Source organism: Anas acuta, unplaced genomic scaffold (assembly GCF_963932015.1).
Source record: "Anas acuta unplaced genomic scaffold, bAnaAcu1.1 SCAFFOLD_150, whole genome shotgun sequence".
Taxonomy (NCBI): Eukaryota; Metazoa; Chordata; class Aves; order Anseriformes; family Anatidae; genus Anas; species Anas acuta.
The window spans coordinates 48,677-62,756 of NW_027076206.1; positions in this window are offsets into that span (position 1 = coordinate 48,677).

The window sequence follows — 14,080 nt, forward strand, 5'->3', positions numbered from 1 at the left end:
CCCTCGGGCGTCACCAGGCATGAGCTCCCCTCAGCCGCGTGCAGTACCCCTTTTCCACCAGCAGGTGGCGGCAGAGGGGCGCCCTCAACCGTCACCGGGCATGAGCTCTCCTCGGCCGCCTGCAGTACCCCTTTTCCACCAGCAGGTGGCGGCAGAGGGGCGCCCTCGGGCGTCACCGGGCATGAGCTCCCCTCGGCCGCCTGCAGTTCTCGTTTTCCACCAGCAGGTGGCGGCAGAGGGGCGCCCTCGGGCGTCACCGGGCATGAGCTCCCCTCGGCCGCCTGCAGTACACCTTTTCCACCAGCAGGTGGCGGCAGAGGGGCGCCCTCGGGCGTCACCGGGCATGAGCTCCCCTCGGCCGCCTGCAGTACTCGTTTTCCACCAGCAGGTGGCGGCAGAGGGGCGCCCTCGGGCGTCACCGGGCATGAGCTCCCCCCGGCCGCCTGCAGTACCCCTTTTCCACCAGCAGGGGGCGGCCTAACCCTAACCCTAACCTAACCCGAACCCCAACTCCAACCCCAACCCTAACCCTAATGGCGTCCCCCCGGCAACCGCACCCCGCACACTTGGTTCCCCCCTCATTTTAGTTCCCCCCGGTGCGCCCCACAAAAGTGTCCCCCCAGAACCCGCACCGCGCACACTTGGTTCCCCCCTCACTTTGGTTCCCCCCCCCAGGTGCGCCTGGCAAGTGTGTCCCCCCGGAACCCGCACCCCGCACACTTGGTTCCCCCCTCACTTTGGTTCCCCCCCCCCGTGCGCCTGGCAAGTGTGTCCCCCCGGAACCCGCACCCCGCACACTTGGTTCCCCCCTCACTTTGGTTCCCCCCCCCCGGTGCGCCTGGCAAGTGTGTCCCCCCGGAACCCGCACCCCGCACACTTGGTTCCCCCCTCATTTTGGTTCCCCCCCCCCTTGGGGTCCCCCAAGCCCCATGGACCCCCCCCCCTTGGTGCCCCACCCCCCGTCCTACCCGTGCCCGCAGCAGCCGCTCGCGCTCCGCCAGCGCCTCCCGCACCCGACGCTGCATCTCGACCAGGTGGAGGCAGGCGCTGGGGCGGGGGAATAAATTGGGGGGGGTCTGGGGGCGCATTTAGGGGGCGGAGGGGACTGGTTCTCACCTGTAGAACTCGGCGTCGAGAACCCCCGGGGGCACCTGCAGGGCCAGGATGCCTGGGGGGGTGCGGGGGGGACATGTTAGCACCGGGCATGAGCTCCCCTCGGCCGCCTGCAGTACCCCTTTTCCACCAGCAGGTGGCGGCAGAGGGGCGCCCTCGGGCGGCACCGGGCATGAGCTCCCCTCGGCCGCCTGCAGTACCCCTTTTCCACCAGCAGGTGGCGGCAGAGGGGCGCCCTCGGGCGGCACCGGGCATGAGCTCCCCTCGGCCGCCTGCAGTACCCCTTTTCCACCAGCAGGTGGCGGCAGAGGGGCGCCCTCGGGCGTCACCGGGCATGAGCTCCCCTCGGCCGCCTGCAGTACCCCTTTTCCACCAGCAGGTGGCGGCAGAGGGGCGCCCTCGGGCAGCACCGGGCATGAGCTCCCCTCGGCCGCCTGCAGTACCCCTTTTCCACCAGCAGGTGGCGGCAGAGGGGCGCCCTCTGGCGTCACCGGGCATGAGCTCCCCTCGGCCGCCTGCAGTACCCCTTTTCCACCAGCAGGTGGCGGCAGAGGGGCGCCTTCGGGCGGCACCGGGCATGAGCTCCCCTCGGCCGCCTGCAGTACTCGTTTTCCACCAGCAGGTGGCGGCAGAGGGGCGCCCTCGGGCGGCACCGGGCATGAGCTCCCCTCGGCTGCCTGCAGTACCCCTTTTCCACCAGCAGGTGGCGGCAGAGGGGCGCCTTCGGGCGGCACCGGGCATGAGCTCCCCTCGGCCGCCTGCAGTACTCGTTTTCCACCAGCAGGTGGCGGCAGAGGGGCGCCCTCGGGCGTCACCGGGCATGAGCTCCCCTCGGCCGCCTGCAGTACCCCTTTTCCACCAGCAGGTGGCGGCAGAGGGGCGCCCTCGGGCGTCACCGGGCATGAGCTCCCCTCGGCCGCCTGCAGTGCTCGTTTTCCACCAGCAGGTGGCGGCAGAGGGGCGCCCTCGGGCGTCACCGGGCATGAGCTCCCCTCGGCCGCCTGCAGTACTCGTTTTCCACCAGCAGGTGGCGGCAGAGGGGCGCCCTCGGGCGTCTCCGGGCATGAGCTCCCCCCGGCCGCCTGCAGTACCCCTTTTCCACCAGCAGGGGGCGGCCTAACCCTAACCCTAACATAACCCGAACCCCAACTCCAACCCTAACCCTAACCCTAATTGCGTCCCCCCGGCAACCGCACCCCGTACACTTGGTTCCCCCCTCATTTTAGTTCCCCCCGGTGCGCCCTACAAAAGTGTCCCCCCGGAACCCGAACCCCGCACACTTGGTTCCCCCCTCCTTTTGGTTCCCCCTGGTGCGCCCCGCAAATGTGTCCCCCCGGAACCCGAACCCCGCACACTTGGTTCCCCCCTCACTTTGGTTCCCACCCCCGTGCGCCTGGCAAGTGTGTCCCCCCGGAACCCGCACCCCGCACACTTGGTTCCCCCCTCACTTTGGTTCCCCCCCCCCGGTGCGCCTGGCAAGTGTGTCCCCCCGGAACCCGCACCCCGCACACTTGGTTCCCCCCTCATTTTGGTTCCCCCCCCCTTGCGGTCCCCCCAAGCCCATTGGACCCCCCCCCCTTGGTGCCCCACCCCCCGTCCTACCCGTGCCCGCAGCAGCCGCTCGCGCTCCGCCAGCGCCTCCCGCACCCGACGCTGCATCTCGGCCAGTTGGAAGCAGGCGCTGGGGGGGGGGAATAAATTGGGGGGGGGTCTAGGGGCGCATTTAAGGGGCGGAGGGGACTGGTTCTCACCTGTAGAACTCGGCGTCGAGCCCCCCCGGGGGCAGCTGCAGGGCCAGGATGCCTGTGGGGGTGCGAGGGGGACATGTAAGCACCGGGCATGAGCTCCCCTCGGCCGCCTGCTGTACCCCTTTTCCACCAGCAGGTGGCGGCAGAGGGGCGCCCTCGGGCGGCACCGGGCATGAGCTCCCCTCGGCCGCCTGCAGTACCCCTTTTCCACCAGCAGGTGGCGGCAGAGGGGCGCCCTCGGGCGGCACCGGGCATGAGCTCCCCTCGGCTGCCTGCAGTACCCCTTTTCCACCAGCAGGTGGCGGCAGAGGGGCGCCCTCGGGCGGCACCGGGCATGAGCTCCCCTCGGCCGCCTGCAGTACCCCTTTTCCACCAGCAGGTGGCGGCAGAGGGGCGCCCTCGGGCGGCACCGGGCATGAGCTCCCCTCGGCCGCCTGCAGTACTCGTTTTCCACCAGCAGGTGGCGGCAGAGGGGCGCCCTCGGGCGTCACCGGGCATGAGCTCCCCCCGGCCGCCTGCAGTACCCCTTTTCCACCAGCAGGGGGCGGCCTAACCCTAACCCTAACCTAACCCGAACCCCAACTCCAACCCCAACCCTAACCCTAATGGCGTCCCCCCGGCAACCGCACCCCGCACACTTGGTTCCCCCCTCACTTTGGTTCCCCCCCCCCGGTGCGCCTGGCAAGTGTGTCCCCCCGGAACCCGCACCCCGCACACTTGGTTCCCCCCTCATTTTGGTTCCCCCCCCCCTTGGGGTCCCCCAAGCCCCATGGACCACCCCCCCTTGGTGCCCCACCCCCCGTCCTACCCGTGCCCGCAGCAGCCGCTCGCGCTCCGCCAGCGCCTCCCGCACCCGACGCTGCATCTCGACCAGGTGGAGGCAGGCGCTGGGGGGGGAGAATAAATTGGGGGGGGTCTGGGGGCGCATTTAGGGGGCGGAGGGGACTGGTTCTCACCTGTAGAACTCGGCGTCGAGCACCCCCGGGGGCACCTGCAGGGCCAGGATGCCTGGGGGGGTGCGGGGGGGACATGTAAGCACCGGGCATGAGCTCCCCTCGGCCGCCTGCAGTACCCCTTTTCCACCAGCAGGTGGCGGCAGAGGGGCGCCCTCGGGCGGCACCGGGCATGAGCTCCCCTCGGCCGCCTGCAGTACCCCTTTTCCACCAGCAGGTGGCGGCAGAGGGGCGCCCTCGGGCGTCACCGGGCATGAGCTCCCCTCGGCCGCGTGCAGTACCCCTTTTCCACCAGCAGGTGGCGGCAGAGGGGCGCCCTCGGGCGTCACCAGGCATGAGCTCCCCTCAGCCGCCTGCAGTACCCCTTTTCCACCAGCAGGTGGCGGCAGAAGGGCGCCCTCGGGCGTCACCGGGCATGAGCTCCCCTCGGCCGCGTGCAATACCCCTTTTCCACCAGCAGGTGGCGGCAGAGGGGCGCCCTCGGGCGGCACCGGGCATGAGCTCCCCTCGGCCGCCTGCAGTACTCGTTTTCCACCAGCAGGTGGCGGCAGAGGGGCGCCTTCGGGCGGCACCGGGCATGAGCTCCCCCCGGCCGCCTGCAGTACCCCTTTTCCACCAGCAGGGGGCGGCCTAACCCTAACCCTAACCTAACCCGAACCCCAACTCCAACCCTAACCCTAACCCTAATTGCGTCCCCCCGGCAACCGCACCCCGTACACTTGGTTCCCCCCTCATTTTAGTTCCCCCCGGTGCGCCCTACAAAAGTGTCCCCCCGGAACCCGAACCCCGCACACTTGGTTCCGCCCTCATTTTGGTTCCCCCCCGGTGCGCCCCGTAAATGTGTCCCCCCGGAACCCGAACCCCGCACACTTGGTTCCCCCCTCACTTTGGTTCCCCCCCCGGTGCGCCTGGCAAGTGTGTCCCCCCGGAACCCACACCCCGCACACTTGGTTCCCCCCTCATTTTGGTTCCCCCCCCCTTGCGGTCCCCCCAAGCCCATTGGACCCCCCCCCCTTGGTGCCCCACCCCCCGTCCTACCCGTGCCCGCAGCAGCCGCTCGCGCTCCGCCAGCGCCTCCCGCACCCGACGCTGCATCTCGGCCAGTTGGAAGCAGGCGCTGGGGGGGGGGAATAAATTGGGGGGGGGTCTAGGGGCGCATTTAAGGGGCGGAGGGGACTGGTTCTCACCTGTAGAACTCGGCGTCGAGCCCCCCCGGGGGCAGCTGCAGGGCCAGGATGCCTGTGGGGGTGCGAGGGGGACATGTAAGCACCGGGCATGAGCTCCCCTCGGCCGCCTGCAGTACCCCTTTTCCACCAGCAGGTGGCGGCAGAGGGGCGCCCTCGGGCGGCACCGGGCATGAGCTCCCCTCGGCCGCCTGCAGTACCCCTTTTCCACCAGCAGGTGGCGGCAGAGGGGCGCCCTCGGGCGGCACCGGGCATGAGCTCCCCTCGGCCGCCTGCAGTACCCCTTTTCCACCAGCAGGTGGCGGCAGAGGGGCGCCCTCGGGCGGCACCGGGCATGAGCTCCCCTCGGCCGCCTGCAGTACCCCTTTTCCACCAGCAGGTGGCGGCAGAGGGGCGCCCTCGGGCGTCACCGGGCATGAGCTCCCCTCGGCCGCCTGCAGTACCCCTTTTCCACCAGCAGGTGGCGGCAGAGGGGCGCCTTCGGGCGTCACCGGGCATGAGCTCCCCTCGGCCGCCTGCAGTACTCGTTTTCCACCAGCAGGTGGCGGCAGAGGGGCGCCCTCGGGCGTCACCGGGCATGAGCTCCCCTCGGCCGCCTGCAGTACTCGTTTTCCACCAGCAGGTGGCGGCAGAGGGGCGCCCTCGGGCGTCACCGGGCATGAGCTCCCCCCGGCCGCCTGCAGTACCCCTTTTCCACCAGCAGGGGGCGGCCTAACCCTAACCCTAACCTAACCCGAACCCCAACTCCAACCCCAACCCTAACCCTAATGGCGTCCCCCCGGCAACCGCACCCCGCACACTTGGTTCCCCCCTCACTTTGGTTCCCCCCCCCCGGTGCGCCTGGCAAGTGTGTCCCCCCGGAACCCGCACCCCGCACACTTGGTTCCCCCCTCATTTTGGTTCCCCCCCCCCTTGGGGTCCCCCAAGCCCCATGGACCCCCCCCCCTTGGTGCCCCACCCCCCGTCCTACCCGTGCCCGCAGCAGCCGCTCGCGCTCCGCCAGCGCCTCCCGCACCCGACGCTGCATCTCGACCAGGTGGAGGCAGGCGCTGGGGGGGGAGAATAAATTGGGGGGGGTCTGGGGGCGCATTTAGGGGGCGGAGGGGACTGGTTCTCACCTGTAGAACTCGGCGTCGAGCACCCCCGGGGGCACCTACAGGGCCAGGATGCCTGGGGGGGTGCGGGGGGGACATGTTAGCACCGGGCATGAGCTCCCCTCGGCCGCCTGCAGTACCCCTTTTCCACCAGCAGGTGGCGGCAGAGGGGCGCCCTCGGGCGGCACCGGGCATGAGCTCCCCTCAGCCGCCTGCAGTACCCCTTTTCCACCAGCAGGTGGCGGCAGAGGGGCGCCCTCGGGCGGCACCGGGCATGAGCTCCCCTCGGCCGCGTGCAGTACCCCTTTTCCACCAGCAGGTGGCGGCAGAGGGGCGCCTTCGGGCGTCACCGGGCATGAGCTCCCCTCGGCCGCCTGCAGTACTCGTTTTCCACCAGCAGGTGGCGGCAGAGGGGCGCCTTCGGGCGGCACCGGGCATGAGCTCCCCTCGGCCGCCTGCAGTACCCCTTTTCCACCAGCAGGTGGCGGCAGAGGGGCGCCCTCGGGCGTCACCGGGCATGAGCTCCCCTCGGCCGCCTGCAGTACCCCTTTTCCACCAGCAGGTGGCGGCAGAGGGGCGCCCTCGGGCGTCACCGGGCATGAGCTCCCCTCGGCCGCGTGCAGTACCCCTTTTCCACCAGCAGGTGGCGGCAGAGGGGCGCCCTCGGGCGTCACCGGGCATGAGCTCCCCTCGGCCGCCTGCAGTACTCGTTTTCCACCAGCAGGTGGCGGCAGAGGGGCGCCCTCGGGCGTCACCGGGCATGAGCTCCCCTCGGCCGCCTGCAGTACTCGTTTTCCACCAGCAGGTGGCGGCAGAGGGGCTCCCTCGGGCGTCACCGGGCATGAGCTCCCCTCGGCCGCCTGCAGTACTCGTTTTCCACCAGCAGGTGGCGGCAGAGGGGTGCCCTCGGGCGTCTCCTTGCATGAGCTCCCCCCGGCCGCCTGCAGTACCCCTTTTCCACCAGCAGGGGGCAGCCTAACCCTAACCCTAACCTAACCCGAACCCCAACTCCAACCCTAACCCTAACCCTAATTGCGTCCCCCCGGCAACCGCACCCCGTACACTTGGTTCCCCCCTCATTTTAGTTCCCCCCGGTGCGCCCTACAAAAGTGTCCCCCCGGAACCCGAACCCCGCACACTTGGTTCCCCCCTCATTTTGGTTCCCCCCCCGGTGCGCCCCGCAAATGTGTCCCCCCGGAACCCGAACCCCGCACACTTGGTTCCCCCCTCACTTTGGTTCCCCCCCCGGTGCGCCTGGCAAGTGTGTCCCCCCGGAACCCACACCCCGCACACTTGGTTCCCCCCTCATTTTGGTTCCCCCCCCCTTGCGGTCCCCCCAAGCCCATTGGACCCCCCCCCCTTGGTGCCCCACCCCCCGTCCTACCCGTGCCCGCAGCAGCCGCTCGCGCTCCGCCAGCGCCTCCCGCACCCGACGCTGCATCTCGGCCAGTTGGAAGCAGGCGCTGGGGCGGAGGAATAAATTGGGGGGGGTCTGGGGGCGCATTTAGGGGGCGGAGGGGACTGGTTCTCACCTGTAGAACTCGGCGTCGAGCACCCCCGGGGGCACCTGCAGGGCCAGGATGCCTGGGGGGGTGCGAGGGGGACATGTTAGCACCGGGCATGAGCTCCCCTCGGCCGCCTGCAGTACCCCTTTTCCACCAGCAGGTGGCGGCAGAGGGGCGCCCTCGGGCGGCACCAGGCATGAGCTCCCATCAGCCGCGTGCAGTACCCCTTTTCCACCAGCAGGTGGCGGCAGAAGGGCGCCCTCGGGCGTCACCGGGCATGAGCTCCCCTCGGCCGCGTGCAATACCCCTTTTCCACCAGCAGGTGGCGGCAGAGGGGCGCCCTCGGGCGGCACCGGGCATGAGCTCCCCTCGGCCGCCTGCAGTACCCCTTTTCCACCAGCAGGTGGCGGCAGAGGGGCGCCCTCGGGCGTCACCGGGCATGAGCTCCCCTCGGCCGCCTGCAGTACTCGTTTTCCACCAGCAGGTGGCGGCAGAGGTGCGCCCTCGGGCGTCACCGGGCATGAGCTCCCCCCGGCCGCCTGCAGTACCCCTTTTCCACCAGCAGGGGGCGGCCTAACCCTAACCCTAACCTAACCCGAACCCCAACTCCAACCCCAACCCTAACCCTAATGGCGTCCCCCCGGCAACCGCACCCCGCACACTTGGTTCCCCCCTCACTTTGGTTCCCCCCCCCCGGTGCGCCTGGCAAGTGTGTCCCCCCGGAACCAGCACCCCGCACACTTGGTTCCCCCCTCATTTTGGTTCCCCCCCCCCTTGGGGTCCCCCAAGCCCCATGGACCCCCCCCCCTTGGTGCCCCACCCCCCGTCCTACCCGTGCCCGCAGCAGCCGCTCGCGCTCCGCCAGCGCCTCCCGCACCCGACGCTGCATCTCGACCAGGTGGAGGCAGGCGCTGGGGGGGGAGAATAAATTGGGGGGGGTCTGGGGGCGCATTTAGGGGGCGGAGGGGACTGGTTCTCACCTGTAGAACTCGGCGTCGAGCACCCCCGGGGGCACCTGCAGGGCCAGGATGCCTGGGGGGGTGCGGGGGGGACATGTTAGCACCGGGCATGAGCTCCCCTCGGCCGCCTGCAGTACCCCTTTTCCACCAGCAGGTGGCGGCAGAGGGGCGCCCTCGGGCGTCACCGGGCATGAGCTCCCCCCGGCCGCCTGCAGTACCCCTTTTCCACCAGCAGGGGGCGGCCTAACCCTAACCCTAACCTAACCCGAACCCCAACTCCAACCCCAACCCTAACCCTAATGGCGTCCCCCCGGCAACCGCACCCCGCACACTTGGTTCCCCCCTCACTTTGGTTCCCCCCCCCGGTGCGCCTGGCAAGTGTGTCCCCCCGGAACCCGCACCCCGCACACTTGGTTCCCCCCTCATTTTGGTTCCCCCCCCCCTTGGGGTCCCCCAAGCCCCATGGACCCCCCCCCCTTGGTGCCCCACCCCCCGTCCTACCCGTGCCCGCAGCAGCCGCTCGCGCTCCGCCAGCGCCTCCCGCACCCGACGCTGCATCTCGACCAGGTGGAGGCAGGCGCTGGGGGGGGAGAATAAATTGGGGGGGGTCTGGGGGCGCATTTAGGGGGCGGAGGGGACTGGTTCTCACCTGTAGAACTCGGCGTCGAGCACCCCCGGGGGCACCTGCAGGGCCAGGATGCCTAGGGGGGTGCGGGGGGGACATGTTAGCACCGGGCATGAGCTCCCCTCGGCCGCCTGCAGTACCCCTTTTCCACCAGCAGGTGGCGGCAGAGGGGCGCCCTCGGGCGGCACGGGGCATGAGCTCCCCTCGGCCGCCTGCAGTACCCCTTTTCCACCAGCAGGTGGCGGCAGAGGGGCGCCCTCGGGCGTCACCGGGCATGAGCTCCCCTCGGCCGCGTGCAGTACCCCTTTTCCACCAGCAGGTGGCGGCAGAGGGGCGCCCTCGGGCGTCACCAGGCATGAGCTCCCCTCAGCCGCGTGCAGTACCCCTTTTCCACCAGCAGGTGGCGGCAGAAGGGCGCCCTCGGGCGTCACCGGGCATGAGCTCCCCTCGGCGGCGTGCAATACCCCTTTTCCACCAGCAGGTGGCGGCAGAGGGGCGCCCTCGGGCGGCACCGGGCATGAGCTCCCCTCGGCCGCCTGCAGTACCCCTTTTCCACCAGCAGGTGGCGGCAGAGGGGCGCCCTCGGGCGTCACCGGGCATGAGCTCCCCTCGGCCGCCTGCAGTACTCGTTTTCCACCAGCAGGTGGCGGCAGAGGGGTGCCCTCGGGCGTCTCCGGGCATGAGCTCCCCCCGGCCGCCTGCAGTACTCCTTTTCCACCAGAAGGGGGCGGCCTAACCCTAACCCTAACCTAACCCGAACCCCAACTCCAACCCTAACCCTAACCCTAATTGCGTCCCCCCGGCAACCGCACCCCGTACACTTGGTTCCCCCCTCATTTTAGTTCCCCCCGGTGCGCCCCGCAAATGTGTCCCCCCGGAACCCGAACCCCGCACACTTGGTTCCCCCCTCACTTTGGTTCCCCCCCCGGTGCGCCTGGCAAGTGTGTCCCCCCGGAACCCACACCCCGCACACTTGGTTCCCCCCTCATTTTGGTTCCCCCCCCCTTGCGGTCCCCCCAAGCCCCATGGACCCCCCCCCCTTGGTGCCCCACCCCCCGTCCTACCCGTGCCCGCAGCAGCCGCTCGCGCTCCGCCAGCGCCTCCCGCACCCGACGCTGCATCTCGGCCAGTTGGAAGCAGGCGCTGGGGGGGGGGAATAAATTGGGGGGGGGTCTAGGGGCGCATTTAAGGGGCGGAGGGGACTGGTTCTCACCTGTAGAACTCGGCGTCGAGCCCCCCCGGGGGCAGCTGCAGGGCCAGGATGCCTGTGGGGGTGCGAGGGGGACATGTAAGCACCGGGCATGAGCTCCCCTCGGCCGCCTGCTGTACCCCTTTTCCACCAGCAGGTGGCGGCAGAGGGGCGCCCTCGGGCGGCACCGGGCATGAGCTCCCCTCGGCCGCCTGCAGTACCCCTTTTCCACCAGCAGGTGGCGGCAGAGGGGCGCCCTCGGGCGGCACCGGGCATGAGCTCCCCTCGGCCGCCTGCAGTACCCCTTTTCCACCAGCAGGTGGCGGCAGAGGGGCGCCCTCGGGCGGCACCGGGCATGAGCTCCCCTCGGCCGCCTGCAGTACCCCTTTTCCACCAGCAGGTGGCGGCAGAGGGGCGCCCTCGGGCGTCACCGGGCATGAGCTCCCCTCGGCCGCCTGCAGTACCCCTTTTCCACCAGCAGGTGGGGGCAGAGGGGCGCCTTCGGGCGTCACCGGGCATGAGCTCCCCTCGGCCGCCTGCAGTACTCGTTTTCCACCAGCAGGTGGCGGCAGAGGGGCGCCCTCGGGCGTCACCGGGCATGAGCTCCCCTCGGCCGCCTGCAGTACTCGTTTTCCACCAGCAGGTGGCGGCAGAGGGGCGCCCTCGGGCGTCACCGGGCATGAGCTCCCCCCGGCCGCCTGCAGTACCCCTTTTCCACCAGCAGGGGGCGGCCTAACCCTAACCCTAACCTAACCCGAACCCCAACTCCAACCCCAACCCTAACCCTAATGGCGTCCCCCCGGCAACCGCACCCCGCACACTTGGTTCCCCCCTCACTTTGGTTCCCCCCCCCCGGTGCGCCTGGCAAGTGTGTCCCCCCGGAACCCGCACCCCGCACACTTGGTTCCCCCCTCATTTTGGTTCCCCCCCCCCTTGGGGTCCCCCAAGCCCCATGGACCCCCCCCCCTTGGTGCCCCACCCCCCGTCCTACCCGTGCCCGCAGCAGCCGCTCGCGCTCCGCCAGCGCCTCCCGCACCCGACGCTGCATCTCGACCAGGTGGAGGCAGGCGCTGGGGGGGGAGAATAAATTGGGGGGGGTCTGGGGGCGCATTTAGGGGGCGGAGGGGACTGGTTCTCACCTGTAGAACTCGGCGTCGAGCACCCCCGGGGGCACCTACAGGGCCAGGATGCCTGGGGGGGTGCGGGGGGGACATGTTAGCACCGGGCATGAGCTCCCCTCGGCCGCCTGCAGTACCCCTTTTCCACCAGCAGGTGGCGGCAGAGGGGCGCCCTCGGGCGGCACCGGGCATGAGCTCCCCTCAGCCGCCTGCAGTACCCCTTTTCCACCAGCAGGTGGCGGCAGAGGGGCGCCCTCGGGCGGCACCGGGCATGAGCTCCCCTCGGCCGCCTGCAGTACCCCTTTTCCACCAGCAGGTGGCGGCAGAGGGGCGCCTTCGGGCGTCACCGGGCATGAGCTCCCCTCGGCCGCCTGCAGTACTCGTTTTCCACCAGCAGGTGGCGGCAGAGGGGCGCCTTCGGGCGGCACCGGGCATGAGCTCCCCTCGGCCGCCTGCAGTACCCCTTTTCCACCAGCAGGTGGCGGCAGAGGGGCGCCCTCGGGCGTCACCGGGCATGAGCTCCCCTCGGCCGCCTGCAGTACCCCTTTTCCACCAGCAGGTGGCGGCAGAGGGGCGCCCTCGGGCGTCACCGGGCATGAGCTCCCCTCGGCCGCGTGCAGTACCCCTTTTCCACCAGCAGGTGGCGGCAGAGGGGCGCCCTCGGGCGTCACCGGGCATGAGCTCCCCTCGGCCGCCTGCAGTACTCGTTTTCCACCAGCAGGTGGCGGCAGAGGGGCGCCCTCGGGCGTCACCGGGCATGAGCTCCCCTCGGCCGCCTGCAGTACTCGTTTTCCACCAGCAGGTGGCGGCAGAGGGGCTCCCTCGGGCGTCACCGGGCATGAGCTCCCCTCGGCCGCCTGCAGTACTCGTTTTCCACCAGCAGGTGGCGGCAGAGGGGTGCCCTCGGGCGTCTCCTTGCATGAGCTCCCCCCGGCCGCCTGCAGTACCCCTTTTCCACCAGCAGGGGGCAGCCTAACCCTAACCCTAACCTAACCCGAACCCCAACTCCAACCCTAACCCTAACCCTAATTGCGTCCCCCCGGCAACCGCACCCCGTACACTTGGTTCCCCCCTCATTTTAGTTCCCCCCGGTGCGCCCTACAAAAGTGTCCCCCCGGAACCCGAACCCCGCACACTTGGTTCCCCCCTCATTTTGGTTCCCCCCCCGGTGCGCCCCGCAAATGTGTCCCCCCGGAACCCGAACCCCGCACACTTGGTTCCCCCCTCACTTTGGTTCCCCCCCCGGTGCGCCTGGCAAGTGTGTCCCCCCGGAACCCACACCCCGCACACTTGGTTCCCCCCTCATTTTGGTTCCCCCCCCCTTGCGGTCCCCCCAAGCCCATTGGACCCCCCCCCCTTGGTGCCCCACCCCCCGTCCTACCCGTGCCCGCAGCAGCCGCTCGCGCTCCGCCAGCGCCTCCCGCACCCGACGCTGCATCTCGGCCAGTTGGAAGCAGGCGCTGGGGCGGAGGAATAAATTGGGGGGGGTCTGGGGGCGCATTTAGGGGGCGGAGGGGACTGGTTCTCACCTGTAGAACTCGGCGTCGAGCACCCCCGGGGGCACCTGCAGGGCCAGGATGCCTGGGGGGGTGCGAGGGGGACATGTTAGCACCGGGCATGAGCTCCCCTCGGCCGCCTGCAGTACCCCTTTTCCACCAGCAGGTGGCGGCAGAGGGGCGCCCTCGGGCGGCACCGGGCATGAGCTCCCCTCGGCCGCCTGCAGTACCCCTTTTCCACCAGCAGGTGGCGGCAGAGGGGCGCCCTCTGGCGTCACCAGGCATGAGCTCCCCTCGGCCGCCTGCAGTACCCCTTTTCCACCAGCAGGTGGCGGCAGAGGGGCGCCCTCGGGCGGCACCGGGCATGAGCTCCCCTCGGCCGCCTGCAGTACCCCTTTTCCACCAGCAGGTGGCGGCAGAGGGGCGCCCTCGGGCGTCACCGGGCATGAGCTCCCCTCGGCCGCCTGCAGTACCCCTTTTCCACCAGCAGGTGGCGGCAGAGGGGCGCCTTCGGGCGTCACCGGGCATGAGCTCCCCTCGGCCGCCTGCAGTACTCGTTTTCCACCAGCAGGTTGCGGCAGAGGGGCGCCCTCGGGCGTCACCGGTCATGAGCTCCCCTCGGCCGCCTGCAGTACTCGTTTTCCACCAGCAGGTGGCGGCAGAGGGGCGCCCTCGGGCGTCACCGGGCATGAGCTCCCCCCGGCCGCCTGCAGTACCCCTTTTCCACCAGCAGGGGGCGGCCTAACCCTAACCCTAACCTAACCCGAACCCCAACTCCAACCCCAACCCTAACCCTAATGGCGTCCCCCCGGCAACCGCACCCCGCACACTTGGTTCCCCCCTCATTTTAGTTCCCCCCGGTGCGCCCCACAAAAGTGTCCCCCCAGAACCCGCACCCCGCACACTTGGTTCCCCCCTCACTTTGGTTCCCCCCCCCCGGTGCGCCTGGCAAGTGTGTCCCCCCGGAACCCGCACCCCGCACACTTGGTTCCCCCCTCACTTTGGTTCCCCCCCCCCGTGCGCCTGGCAATTGTGTCCCCCCGGAACCCGCACCCCGCACACTTGGTTCCCCCCTCACTTTGGTTCCCCCCCCCGG